The 15,144-nt window shown below is 38.0% G+C and overlaps 1 long non-coding RNA gene and 1 pseudogene across 1 annotated transcript in view; one reads left to right on the plus strand and one right to left on the minus strand.

The window, feature by feature from the left end:
* LOC131381187 (uncharacterized) overlaps positions 1 to 15,144 on the minus strand; it is a 74,397-nt gene that overhangs the window by 17,686 nt on the left and 41,567 nt on the right. Inside the window, exon 5 of the long non-coding RNA XR_009209740.1 lies at positions 5,520 to 5,599. This is a non-coding gene — a long non-coding RNA (uncharacterized LOC131381187). The remainder of the gene's footprint in view (positions 1 to 5,519; positions 5,600 to 15,144) is intronic.
* On the plus strand, positions 9,706 to 10,307 carry LOC116481809 (glutathione peroxidase 1-like; annotated as a pseudogene).

Here is a 15,144-nt window from a genome sequence, read left to right on the forward strand (position 1 = left end):
ATAGATAGATAGATAGACAGACAGACAGACAGACAGACAGATAGATGGCATGGTTGTGGAGACTGGAATAAAGTCCTAAATCCATAGAGCAGACATGCAGACATTCAGGAAGGCACAGTCTTGAACCTATGGCTATGGTTGAAGCTATCATCCACAAGAAAGCAAGATCACAAACAGGATGGAACTCCCTGAGAACAGGTTGAAATTGCCCTCAAAAGAAATGTCTTCTTTTTCTTTCTCTTTCAATTACTCTCTCTCTCTCTCTCAGAAACATCAACCCTGATTTTAAGTTTTGCAACTCATTCACTTAGGCCCACTCACATTATCCAGAATAACCCCTCTTGCTTAAAGACAATGCATTAGGATCTTTATTACAACTACAAAATTCCTTCACAGCAAAACCTGTATTTGTGTTTGATAGTATAAAAAGGCAAGTTGAAACATCACAATAGCTACCACAGTGTTAGTGCTCTCTGTACAAGCCTTTATTACTCACTCTACCTTATGGGCAGAAAGTGTCCTACTGCAAGCATTTGTGGCTCTCAGGCCAAGAGTCCTTCCTCAATCTGTGCACTGGATGGAATGGAAACACTGGGGAACTGACATCTCCAGGAAGTATTCTCAGCCCATGAAAAATGGATCTTTGAGGATAAATACATCAGCTTCTGTACCCATCAGGTGCTCTTCTCCAACAGAATTGAATTCTATTACCCTCACCCGCAGTCTGTTCATCACATCCTTTCCTTCTGCCTCACCTGCCCAATTCCCTATCAATGATTACTGAAGTCACCTTACAAATAAACCACTGCTACTCATATTCTTGCCTTGAAGTTTGATTCTGAGGTAACTTTTCCTAAGACACCTCTCTTCTCAGTATTCTTTTCTCACCAACTCCTAGCCAAATTATTCAGTGTTCTTGGCTGCAAATGACACAAGTCAATCCTAGTAAATTAATAGGTAGAGGCTGTTTGCAAGAAGGCAGTCAGATGGCTCCAGAAATGAACAAAAGTGTGCAGCACTAGGTTCAAAGTATGACAGAAACGAAGAGAGATGAGTGGTTGGGAACATAGCCATGATTTTCCCTTAAAAACTATCTGCTTAGAAAATCCCAATCACTGGAAACTCCTTCTAGCACTTTGGGCTCTTGACTGCCCCTTTCTCAAGAGATTTGTCTGTCTTTGTATTTTTGTGCCACTTTCTCAAGTCTTGAGTGGGGTATCTGGTTGGCAGACACAGGGTCACATGGCCACGTCTTGGCAGCCTTGGGTAAAGGATGGTGCATACTTATCTTCCCAAAATAGAAAGTTGATCTGCTGGGTAGCTAAGGGAATACAAATGTTCACTGTTTTCATAGTAGCCATTTGCAGTAAAGAACTTTCCATAGGATAGATCTTATTTTAGTGCATGCAGTGATATTAGTGCAGATACTGAATTTTAGGAAAGGCATTCCAACATCTTTTTTGTCTTCAGAACATTCTCATGTGTGTTCTGGGTATAAACAAATATATACACAGCAAGATTTTACCCACACATATACATACACATATATATACAAAGAGCAGGAATTGCTTGAGATAAAAATTATTTCACATGATTTCAATCAGTGACTAATCTTTTCTTCTTTCCTCTCTATGTTAAGCAACCTTGAACAAAACTAAATTTCAGGGATAATTGCTTCAGAACTTGTGTGGGTTCTCTACCAAAATATAACTGGTGAAAGTTAGTAGGACATTTCAGACTCCTCAAAATGAACTAGTTGTGTTTAAATTTCATATGCCAAATTAACACCTCCAAAAGAAAAAAGAAACAGCGTATGTGATGGATGGAAGCAGAGCTGCCACTGAAAACTGTTTAGGTCGTGGTTAGGTTAAATCCAGGGTGAGGCAGAAGAAAGGGTGAAAAAGAGTGTAAAATGATCTTTTAAAAACAGTCCTATCCCTGAAACCACCCTGAAACAAGCCATTGATGGGAAAAGTGACTTATGATGCCTGTCAAGCATATTGTTGTGTGTGTGTGTTTTTTTAAGAGAGACAGAGAAACCAACATGACCTACATTTCATGGGCATAGAAGTTGTAGATAAGCACATTTTATTTAATGCATGTTTACATATTTATTTCACCAAAAGCTCACATGCTTTTTACAGGTGGCCAGTGTAAATTCTTGCTTCATTACAAAATTCTATACTTTCCCTCAACTTTCCCGCATCTCCCAAACAGCAACTATTCTACATCTCCTAAACAGAATGCGTGAAATCAAAAGTTTCACAAATTATTAAACCTCCAAGAATATTTAAATTAATCCACCTTTATAGTTTAAAACGGTTAAATGCCTTCTGCTCATGAATTTACAAAACCCAAAGAACAGCATTTATTACTACAAATATACATTGTGCTAAGGACGTGGCCAAATGATGGGGATGTAAAACCAAATAAGAAATGTCTTCTAAAAGCTTACAGTTTAGAAAAACACATACACAGATAATTACAACACAGTGCAAAGATGCTATTACCAAGGCATGGCCAGTTTTACAATGGGAGAAACACAGCTCAAGGAACATAGTGAGTGCAAGTGCAAAGTGAGTCACAAGCAGGAAAACGAGTCCCGCAATGTGTAAGTCCTACAAGGCCTAAAACATGTGCTTGAAAAATAATTAGAGACAAGATCAGTGCAACGGAAAGTAATGTGTATGATATAGGCAGCGAGGAGACATTAAAAGACTCGACATTAGGAACATATCATCAAATTTGCATTTTAGATCAAACTGTAGAGAAAACAAATTTTTAGGGGAGCAGGTTTGGAGACAGAGTACAGGCTACAGTAGCAGTTCAAATGAGAATAAACAGAATAAACAATACCTAAACCAGGAAAAACGTATTCATAGTAGAAATAAAGTAGAGAATATACAGTTTAAAGTTTTTAAGAGGTACGTTAAAGATTTTAGCTTTGGTGCAAGTGGGGATGAAAATGCCCAGCTTAGGACAATCCCTTCTCTAGCTTGATAACTCTTTACTTGGGTGGTGTATCCGTGATGTAGCAATGGAATCAAAGCAATCAGTTTTGTGGGAGGAGAAGCATTCGTCTTTGAGCCTGTTGTGTTTGATGTGCATGTGCACACACAGGCAGTTGGGAAATTAAAGGAGACTAGAGATAGAGGCTGAGAGTCAACACCGATAGGGAGAATAATTTCCTCCTTCCGAAAGATTTCCAGAACCTGTGAATATACTACTGTACATGAAAAAAAGGAAATTTGCAGGGGCGATTAATTTGTAGATCACAACATGGGAAGATTATCTGGTATTATCCAGGTAGAAAAATGTCCTTGCAAGGGTTCTTACAGGGAAAGACAGGAGCCTGTGAGAGGAGCTATGAAAAGAGAAGCAGATGTGATAGAGAGACTGAAAGATGCTGTACCCCTGGCCTTGAAGATAGAAGACGTGGCCACAAGCAGGTGGGCTCCAAAAGGTGGAAGAGGCAAGGGAAAGAAATCTCTGCTAGAGCATCCAGCAGAAACACAGCCCTTGGAGACTACTTGGTTTTAGGACATCTGACCTCCAGACCAGCAAGATAATAAATTGGTGTTTTTTAAAAAACACTATGTTTGTGGTGATTTTGTACAGAAGCAAAAGGAAACTAATTCCATATAAGAGTTGGCCACATCTGTTAGATGTGGTTTGAGAGAAACAGAGGATAAATGCTAAGAGAGAAATTGTTGTAAAAATGGAGTGTTGAAGAAACTCGTTTTAAGAATACAAATAGAAGAAGAAAAGCAAATGTGTACTTAGCTTCACAAATTTACACATATATAAAATATATATTGTATATAGTACACACTTGCATTGCAAATATGAAAAGGAGAGCTTAAAACAAGATAGGCAAAGGAAACGTAGTTATTTTTCATGTGATATTCTCTCAAATTTATTTATGGGAAAAATTATGGGTGTTTTTTCCATAAAAAGGTAGGAAAAGTTACTTGGTCTCATACCTCTTTTCTATTTGAAAAATTAAAAGAAAACAAAACCAAATTAAAGACTTAGAAAACAAACTTAGCAATTTTCCTGGGTGCAGGTTGCCGGGCAAAGTTTCTAGGGATCACGGACTATTGCTAGGTACTTCTTCAACTGGATAAGTACACAAAGGGTAGGTATTCCACGGAAAAATGAATGATTTCTCTCTGGGGCACTCTGTCCCTTCCCAGTAGTCTATATTTAAGTAAATACTGTCTGTTAAGCAATTAGGAGTTGCTTGTCCTAACGACTGTGTGAAAGAATGTCATGTAAAAGAAACTAAAGGCATCCAATATTGTCAACACTTTTTCTTCCATTCCTCCAAATGAATCCAAATATTTTACCATCTTCTGCCAACACAGAATTCAAGCATGTAGTATGGGCATCTGAAAAGCAAAATCTCAGGAGGCCAAGAAAAACATGAGCTAATCCTTTAGGTTTCCCGGTTATTTGCAAACTTGCCTTTCAAAGTAAGAAACAGCTAGGAAGAAAAGAGACTAGGCTGATGGTTTCCACAAAAGCCTCAAAATGAAAACATATGGCATTTTTGCTTAAGATTGACATTTACTCATTGATGATTTTTTTTTCCTGACACAAAGAAGGAATTTAATTAAACTTTTATTTTTTCTAATAAGACCAGGTTGTTGAGATTTAGTGTCATAGGTCTGTTACAGGGCTGAGAAATTATTGGACAGTGGCTATATAGATGCAGAGCAGTATATGATGTTCTCTCTGTTTCTTGCTGGTCTCCCCCTCCTCTCCTGCTCCTTCACTCTAGACATATTGTATGTATTAATCCATTTTCATACTGCTGTGAAGAAATACCTGAGACTGTAATTTATTAAGAAAGAGAGGTTTAATGGACTCACAGTTCCACATGGCTGGGGAGGCCTCACAATCATGGTGGAAGGCAAAGGAGGAGCAAAGTCATGTCTTACATGGCAGCAAGCAAGAGAGCACGTGCAGGGGAACTTCCCTTGATAAAACCATCAGATCTCATGAGACTTACTCACTATCACAAGAACAGCATGGGAAAACCCACCCCCATGATTCAGTTACCTCTCACTTTGTCCTTCCCGAAACACTTGGGGATTATGGGAGATACAGTTCAAGATGAGATTTGGGTAGGGACATAGCCAAACCATAGCACTGTATGACTTGAGGCTCCTCACACTACACTTCTCAAAGCTTTGCACATTCCCTGTCTTGGTTTGGGTGTCCCTGCCTCAGAGAGGCTTCTTTGATTTTTTCAAGTGCTAGTAATCAGCCCTTTTGTTGATCTAGACCTCATTGTCCAATACAGTAGCCACTAGCTACGTGTGGCCATGGAGCACTTGAACTGTGGGTGGCCCAAATGGAGACTATGCTATAAGTGAAAAATGTGTGCTGAATTTCAAAGACACAATAGAGAAACACAATGTAAAACATCTCTGTATTAGTTTGTTTTCATGCTGCTACTAAAGACATACCTGAGACTGGACAATTTACAAAAGAAAGAGGTTTAACAGACTTACAGTTCCACATGAGTGGGGAAGCCTCACAGTCATGGCAGAAGGCAAGGGAGGAGCAAGTCGTATCTTACGTGGATGGCAGCCTGCAAAGAGAGAGAGAGATCTTATGCATGGGAACTCCTCTTTTTAAAACCATCAGATCTCATGAGACATATTCACTATCATGAGAATAGCACAAGAAAGACCTGCCCCCATGATTCAATTACCTCCTACTGGTTCCCTCCCATGACACATGGGAATTGTGGGAGTTACAATTCAAATTGGGATTTGGGTGTGGACACAGCCAAACCATATCAGCCTCATTGATCATTTTTATATTAGTTACATATAGCAATGAAAATATTTTTTATCTATTCCTTAAATGAAATATATCACTAAAGTAAATTTCCTCTGTTAATTCTTATCTATTTAATGTGACTAGTAGAAAATTTTAAATTACATATGTGGCTCATATTTGTGGCTCTTCTGGCATTGGTATCCTATCGTATAGTGCTATTCTAGAACTTGTTCACCCCAATCCTGAACTTAACAAATTCTATGGTATAGATGATAGTGATTTAACTATCTCCTCTAATAGTCTTTTTAATGGAAAAGGGCATGTCTTACTTATCTCTTGTCTTTGCTACCTATTACAACATCTAGAACTTATTAGACACACAGTAAAAAATCAGCAAAATAAATTGAAATTAAAGCATAAGAAAAATATTTTCAAACAATTATATAGTTCAAGTTATATCGTTACCTGTTTACATATTATTAAAAAATATTAGTATTGAGTAAAATAGTTTAGGGTTACATTTCCTCATTTTTCTTCTCAGTTCTTGGTAGGTATTTGTTAATCTATGATTCAAAAGTTATAGAAATAAATTCTACCACTAAAATTATGTTCCAAATACTTTAACTCTAAAAAACGGATGAAATGCTTAAGCCACCAAGAAGTATAGGATTTTTATTGGCAATATAGTGAAAAGTTAGCTAACCATTCCTACTTCATCAGAAAACATTGTATGTTTTCTAATTATTTTTAACTTCACTTTGGGAGGCCAAGGCAGGCGGATCACAAGGTCAGGAGATCGAGACCATCCTGGCTAACACGGTGAAACCCTGCCTCCACTAAAAATACAAAAAAAAAAAATTTATATATATAGCCGGGTGTGGTGGCGGGCGCCTGTAGTCCCAACTACTCTGGAGGCTGAGGCAGGAGAATGGTGTGAACCCAGGAGGCGGCGGTTACAGTGAGCCGAGATTATGCCACTGTACTCCAGCCTCGGCGACAGAGCAAGACTCTGTCTCAAAAATAAATAAAAAAATTAATAAAACGACCTTACTATTGGCATATATAAATACAGATTATATATGTTTGAGAGAGTGTGTCTTTCAGAATACAACATGGAATTGAAAATTATGTACCAAAATTATGAATCAAAAATCAGTTCCATTGCCAATAGTATGAAATGGAAGCATCACAGTTTCCAGCCCAATAGATAGCATCTCTCCAATTGTGATACTTGAAAGTATTATAGAAAAGAAAAAATAAAAATAACCTTAGACCAATGAAGTCCTCTGATCTTAAAAGAAAACTTAAATTGTGTTTTTTATCTTGGACACACGTACTAAGATAGAAAAACTAAAATATTTTACTAAGGTAAGTCACTACAAAAAATGCTTAGTTGACAAAAATTATTTAGTTTTTGGAATATCTGATTTGACTCAGATTTTATTATTTCTTTGTGCCTTCTCTGAATCACATTATAGAATATGTAAAGGAAGAGGTCAAGCAAAAGCCAATGGAGGCCCTGCAGGCTTCAGCTGGCCATGCCAGGGGTCTGCCTTTTAAATATTACCACATATTGGTAAACATGGTATTTGGTGAAAAACGAAATTATTCCGTAAAATCCATTTGTGAATCATAATATCTTTTTTATAAAGTTCTTGATAAAATATGCAGCTATTTTAAGATAATACTACTCCCTTTCAGGCATCAAAGCAAACTCATGGTGGAGCCACTCATTAACCGCTTGACCTTGAGAAACTAGTGGATTTATAGGATTCTCAGATTTGTCTATGAATTTGAAACTTTCATCCTGGGGCCTGCCTGTTTCACAAGTTGTTATGTGCCTGCAAGGGTGGTGAAGTTGGATGCAGAAAATCCGAGTGCACTTGTGAATTTAAGGGCGTTTTTACTTCAAGAGACTTCAGTTTCTCATTCAAAAATGAGAATTTTTTATTTGATAACTTCAAAATCAATTTCATTTTACAAATAGTTTTTAAAGAAAATGCTGTTTAAGTAATCATATCGCTCATGTTATATTCTTTAATATTGCTAAAGTATATTGCCATATACAAAGCAATGCATAAAATGATATTTAATACACTTTCAGGTACTATAGAATATAAATATTTGTTTTTATTAGAAGACGGTTGGGTACTTTATTATATCTCTTTTACCTTGAAGGTGATTAAGACTACACTCTCTCAAGTGAGAGTATTTGCAGAGACCCAGAGCACTTTCTTATCTCAGGTACAGATTTATTTTTAGAGTTTCCTCTGTGTGCCAGTTTCAGATCTATGTTTGGTTACTGCTGTATAATGCACCATGGTAAAATTTTTTTTTAAAAAAAAGCAGTTTTCAAATGTCTTGAAAAGCAAATCACCACTGGAACCTCACATTCTTGTATTTACGATTGTATAGCTACTAGAATTTGCAAAAAGAGCTGGGTTCAAATTTAACGAGTGTTATAAATACCAGGATAAATGAGTAACTGCAAAAAATTCCTGAATGCGTATACTCAGTTCTGTCGCACTGACTGATATATTCAAGGCTATGATACAGATTAGAATACTTTTCAACTTTCAAAGTAGGAGAGAACACCTCCCCCACAAAAAACCCTCACAAATTAACATTTTAAAAAGACGTAGACTTCATTTTATGAATTCTCATATAAAATTTTGTAATTTTTGATAACACTGTCAGAGCTATCTTGCTAAGTCCACAGATACTGGGATAATCCCTCTGCTTTCAAGCATTCAAAGATGATCCTGTTATTAATAGGACAAGTCCAAATTCCGGATCATAGCCTCACAGTCAAACTGTCTTTTGACCTTTATCTACTTGTACCCTTCTGTCACCTCAAAGTCACCTTATGCCCCAACCACACTATTTTTATTACACTTTATTTTCTTTCATGCAACTGCATCTCTGTCTTCCCCCTCCGCTTTTTTTTTTTTTTTTTTGAATTAGATATACTCCTAGCAGACCGTCCCCTCTGTGCTAGAATTAAACTCACCTGTTAAACTCACATCAGGTTCATTGTTAAGTACTCTGAGATCTGAAGACTCAGTAACATCTCTTTCTATTCTACCATAATACTGTGTAGTAGCACAGGGTAACTATAACTGTGCCTTGAACATAAAATGTGATCAATTAATATTAGCTGAATGTTGAATGAAATCAAATGTATTAACTGACCTATGATAGAGCAACTCAGAAATTTTGAGCAAGGTGCTTCACATAGCCGAGTATTGCGCTTTTCACTGTAAGTGAAGATAATTGTATCTATTACCTTGTAAGTTTGCTGGTAAGGATTAAATGAGATATCTAGTACTTAGAACAGAGATCGCTCTTCTAAATAGCCACTGTAAATGTAAAGCATAATCTCCAAGAAGGTAAGATAATTCTGTTTAACCCATCATTGAATCACGAGTACCATGAATTATGTTTGTCATTAGTAGATGATGAATAAATATGGATGGAGGAATGAGTAAATGGATGCTGGAATGTGTTAGACTATAAAGAGAGCATTCAGTAAATGTTTAAGCAATCTAGTGGCACCTTTCTGTCTCTGGATATTGTGGAAACACCAAAAAAAGTTGCTTAATGGTAAAGAGTTCACCCTCTAAAATGGGTTGCCTAAAATGGTATCTGAGAATGGCCACCTACTAGTTGTTTGCCTAATTCATTTGAGTTAATTAACCATGAGAAAGTTTCTTATCTCTGTGATTTTATTAGTTCACTCCTAAAATGAAAATACTTTGTGATGATTAAGGGAGTTAAACATAAAGCACTTAGGATACTTCTAGCATACAAGAAGATTTTAATAAATGCTATTATTATTATTTTTGTTATTCAAAGTATTTTTTTGACAGTGCTTGTTCGGGGCGCTCCCCTAGCTTCTCGGACAGTTGCGCCATGTGTGCTGCTCGGCTAGCGGCGGCGGATGCCCAGTCGGTGTAAGCCTTTTCCGCGCGCCCGCTGGCCGGCGGGGAGCCTGCGAGCCTGGGCTCCCTGCGGGGCAAGGTGCTACTTATGGAGAATGTGGCGTCCCTCTGAGGCACCACGGGCAGGGACTACACCCAGATGAACGAGCTGCAGCGGCGCCTCGGGCCCCAGGGCCTGGTGGTGCTCGGCTTCCCGTGCAACCAGTTTGGGCATGAGGAGACGCCAAGAACGAAGAGATTCTGAATTCCCTCAAATATGTCCGACCTGTGATGGGTTCGAGCCCAACTTTATGCTCTCCGAGAAGTGCGAGGGGAACGGTGCGGCGGCGCACCCTGACTTCGCCTTCCTGCGGGAGGCCGGCCAGCCCCCAGCGACGACGCCACTGCACTCATGACCGACCCCAAGCTCATCACCTGGTCTCCGGTGTGTCGCAACGATGTTGCCTGGAACTTTGAGAAGTTCCTGGTGGGCCCTGACGGTGTGCCGGTATGCAGGTACAGCCGCGGCTTCCAGACATTAACATCGAGCCTGACATTGAAGCCCTGCTGTCTCAAGGGCCCAGCTGTGCCTAGGGCGCCCTCCTACCCCGGCTGCTTGGCAGTTGCAGCGCTGCTCTCTGGGGGGTTTTCATCTATGAGGGTGTTTCCTCTAAACCTACAAGGAGGAACACCTGATCTTCCAGAAAATACGCCCTCGAGATGGGCGCTGGTCCTGTCCATCCCAGTCTCTGCCAGACCAAGGCGAGTTCCCCCACTAATAAAGTGCTGGGTGTCAGCAGAAAAAAAAAAAGTATTTTTTTACTGTATTATTATTAAAAACAGAGAATTATCTGGTTAATGAAATGAAAAATGATATAAACCTTGAAAGGAGGAAACTATGATCATAACAATAGCAAGGAAGATGAGCTTTGGGGCATGCTTTGGAGAATTAATGCATTTAGGAGAGATTCCATGGACTGATTAAGAGTAAATTTACCTAGAATATAAGGGGACATCTCAGAAATGAATCTCCCCTTACATAATTACATATTGTCTTATAAAAGAAAATTAAGGAACAGTTTAAGGCCTTCAGGTACCTGAATAGTGTATATTGGATAAGCTGACCACTTAAGGCTAAAACAGGAATGATTTTAAAATCATAGCTAATAAAGCTGTTAAAAGTTTTATTTTAAATAGTGAAAGAAAATGCAGATAGAAGAATTGAATCTACATATTAGTTACTTTCCTGGGTAGTAACTAATGTTATTTTGAGTGTTTTACAAAATTTGCCTTAGATAAAAAGCCATATTCTAAAAGGAGAATCTCTTTTACTCTTATAAAATTAAAGCATTCAGAAAATATTAATAATTCTAAAAAAGAGAGTACGCATCTATTGTTCTTCCAAAAATAGAAATCGCTTTTTTGTATATTTGACTATAACCTACAAACTAGAAAATACACAAAAGAGAGTGGTCAGAATAGTGTACAGGCCTAAATAACCATATTACATGATACAGTGAAGGGTAATAAAATACTTTACCTGGAGGTCTTTGATTCTGAAAGAGACTAGCATTTGAATCATTCAATCCTTTAAGGACCCAAATAGAATGAAAAGGTGAAGAAAGGGCTAATTTTCTTTCTCTCTTTCTCTCTCACTCTCTGTCTTCCCCTCTGAGATGCGACATCCATCTTCTCCCATCCTTGGACACCACAGCCCCCGGTTTTCACCCCTCCCTCCTTCTCAGGTCTTTGAACTCAAAATATACCACTGGCTTCTTTGGTTCTACAGCTTCCACACAATTCATAGACTGTGGAACTTCTCAGCCTCCATAATAGCATGGATAAATTCCCACAATTAATGTTCTGTTATATATCTATAACATCTTATTGATACTGTTTCTCTGGAAAACCTTGACTAATGCATCCTGTGACTTCCCTAAGGCCAGGGCTAGAACAAAAGGCTGGAAATCACAGGGACACCAACATTGGTAACCACTAGTAAAAGAATTTTAGTAGCGGTGGTCAACAAAGTCACGGACTGTTTGATAAAGAGGTGACCTCATTCCATTTCTGGTACCATAAAAAGAGAGGCCCAATAGACATTGATAGGAATGCCCAGATTAGGGTGAGGTTGACGTTGCTTAGGAGCCAATAAGAACAGTTCTACTAATCAGAATGGACAAGAGCTAATTCGCTATAATAGATACATTGTGCAGCTAGGCAGACATTTCCTGAATTAGAAGAGTGAATGGATGGGAAAACCACTTAGAATTTGCGATGTTTTAATTCTTGTTGAGTAGGCATGAGTGAAAGGAATATCATACAAGACAATCACTTTTTGTGAATATTGGAGACACTACTACCGTGTCCTTAGTCTTCTTCAGTTTTCATGATGTACACTAGCTCCTTGGTGATTTTGTCTTCTCCCATGAGTTTAAATGCCATTTAGGCACTGATAATTCTAAATTATCTATCTTTAAGCCTAAGTTCTCTACCTCAGTGGCTTCCTAATTCACTCAGAGTGAATGCCAAAGTCCTTACTATGTCCTTGAGGGACTCATAATCGGTGAGTCGGGCTCCTATCTCCATTACGTCTCTGACTTCACCCAGTACTTGTCGTTCAGGTCATTCCAGCCACTGTGGCTCCTTGTTCTTTCCCCGACATGCTAGGCACATCCTCAGTTGAGGTCTTTAGCAAAGATTAGCCCTTCACCCTGAAATAATTTTCTTATTAATATTCTCACAGCTAAATCCATCATTACATTTAAGTCTTTACTCAAAGCTCAGCTTTTCAATGAGCGCTATACTCAGCACTTTATTTAAAATTTTGTGCTCTAATATACATCTATGCATTTTTATTTTATTATTTTACTATTATTTTTCTCTCCCAAGTGCAAGTATATTTTTCCGTTTGGTTCATTACTATACTTTTGATAGATTTTTTTTTTTTTTTTTTTTTCCGAGACGGAGTCTTGCTCTGTCACCCAGGCCACTGCGCCTGGCCCTTGATAGATTTTTTCAAAAAATTATTGGTGGCTCATGCCTGTAAACCCAGCACTTTGAGAGGCCGAGGCTGGCAGATCGCGAGGTCAGGAGATCGAGACCATCCTGGCTAACACGGTGAAACCCCGTCTCTACTAAAAATACAAAAAATTAGCCGGGCGTGATGGCGGGCGCCTGTAGTCCCAGCTACTCGGGAGGCTGAGGCAGGAGAACGGCGTGAACCCGGGAGGCGGAGCTTGCAGTGAGCTGATATCGCGCCACCGCATTCCAGCCTGAGCAACAGAGTGAGACTCCGTCTCAAAAAAAAAAAAAAAATTATTGTTCAGCAAATATGTCCTGCTCCTCCCCGCTGGGAAGAGTACACTTTACTGCTCCTCATATGTTGGCTTGGGCTCTGAGACTTGTTCTGGTCAATGGAACGTGGGAAGAAATGACAGTGTGCCACTTTTAAACACAGGCTTTCCTCCACGAAAAGAGCATGTCCAAGGCAGTCTCTGTTTCTTGGGCCATGTTCTTACGGTAATAAACAGGTACAGCAGATCTGAATTATACCCAGTGCCTGAATTACACCCATCCAAACCCAACCTAACCCAGAGAAGCTCAGCAGAGTTACAGACGGCTCACAGATCCATGACCAAGACATAAATGCTCCTCTAACTCACTTGGATTCAGGGTTGTGTATTATGTAAAACTCTTCCACTAAGCAGTTGATTGATGTACATCCCAGGCTCTAGAATTGTGTTTGGAGATGATCAATAAATATTATTTTAATTGATTAACCAATTAGACGTGTCAAAGGATACAAAATTACAGCTAGATAGGAGGAATATGTCCTAATGAGCTGTACCACTGTAAGATGACTATGGTTAACATTAATTATAGTTTTAGATAGCTGGAAGGAAGATATTGAATATTCCCAACACAAAGAAATGATAAATGTTTTAGATGATAGATATACTAATTACCATGATCTGATTACTATACATTATATGTATCAAGACTTTACTATGTACTTCATAAATATGTAGTTATTGTATGTCAATTAAAAAAATAAATAAAAAGTTAGAAGTAAATGACTTTTAAATCATCTTTTTAGCCCTATTTTAACTGTTAGTGTCTGGTGCACAAATTATGAACTAGAATTAATTTAGGTCCCTATATAATTGTTTACCCTCTTTAAGGTCATGTAACAACGTTTTAGTAAATCATTATTTAGGACACTAAGTAGTATTTTAATAAACTAAAGACATGTGTTTTCTAGTAACTGTTCATTCAAATGATATCCACATAAAACAAATTGAGTTTTTTGCTGCTTTTAATTTTTTAATCACTAACATCAGGTTATTCAAACATCAAGTCTAGTTTTTAAGAAAATAAAGATGATGATGTTGGCAGTCCAGTCATTTCAATGATACTAGCAACCGGGATAAATCTACTATTCAGTAGTTAAATCTGGTTTATTACAATTTTATTATGATGTGACTTCACTTTCAGTAACTTGTACATTGGAGAAATTTAGTTTAAAGGAAATGATAAAATTTTGGAGGATGCCATTTCCATGTTTTGGTAATGAACCAGATTGTCATATACAACCATATCAAGTATAATCACTTCAAAGATTGTGGAATTGCTCCTTTCTGTTTTGCTTTCCATTCTGTTTCTCCTTTTTGTTTTACTTTTCTTCTTTACTCTTGTTATTTTTCTCCTTACTACTTGTTCCCTTTAAAAGTTCTTGTTAACACTTATTAAGGAGTGTGGTTCAAAGCTCCAAAGCAAACAAGCAGCAGGAGAAAGGGATGAAAGAACTGGAGTTTAATTTTCCTGCCAGGTTTTCAAATGGATCTCAACAGTAGCTGGGGTACCAGCCAGGTTTTGTAGAAGCCGCTACAAGGCTGCCACCCTTTTAGTCTCCATACAATTATAACTGGGAATTGAAGAATTGTCTAAACATTGGAAAGCCAAATTTTCTTAGAATTTAGTTTCCATAGAATTAAAAATATATTTGTATTCTCCATAAAGACCACTCAGCTCTCTCTACTCTGAGTATTTTGCCTGTCTCCAAAAGTTAAATACCCTCACACCATCATATGGGAACACACTCGGTTCGCAACATTAGCAAAAGCTATAATATAAAAGTCATTATCAGAGGAATTGACATTTCTAGACGGTATTAAATTCACAAGGAAAAGACGTGTTCAATATTTTATTTGATCTTGATAATTTCACTACAAACATTGAATTTTTAATCTCTCCTTCGTAAGGATGAGACCTTAATTCCTTTACACTGTCCATTGCTTAGCATAAGAAGTAGCCTTATTATTATACATATGTCAGAGGGGTATATATAGAAAAGCAATTCCTTTATTCAACTAATACTTATTGATCTCATGCTATATACCAGGGATCATTTTAGGTGTTAGGGATATCC

Source organism: Hylobates moloch, unplaced genomic scaffold (genome assembly GCF_009828535.3).
Source record: "Hylobates moloch isolate HMO894 unplaced genomic scaffold, HMol_V3 SCAFFOLD_14, whole genome shotgun sequence".
Classification (NCBI taxonomy): Eukaryota; Metazoa; Chordata; class Mammalia; order Primates; family Hylobatidae; genus Hylobates; species Hylobates moloch.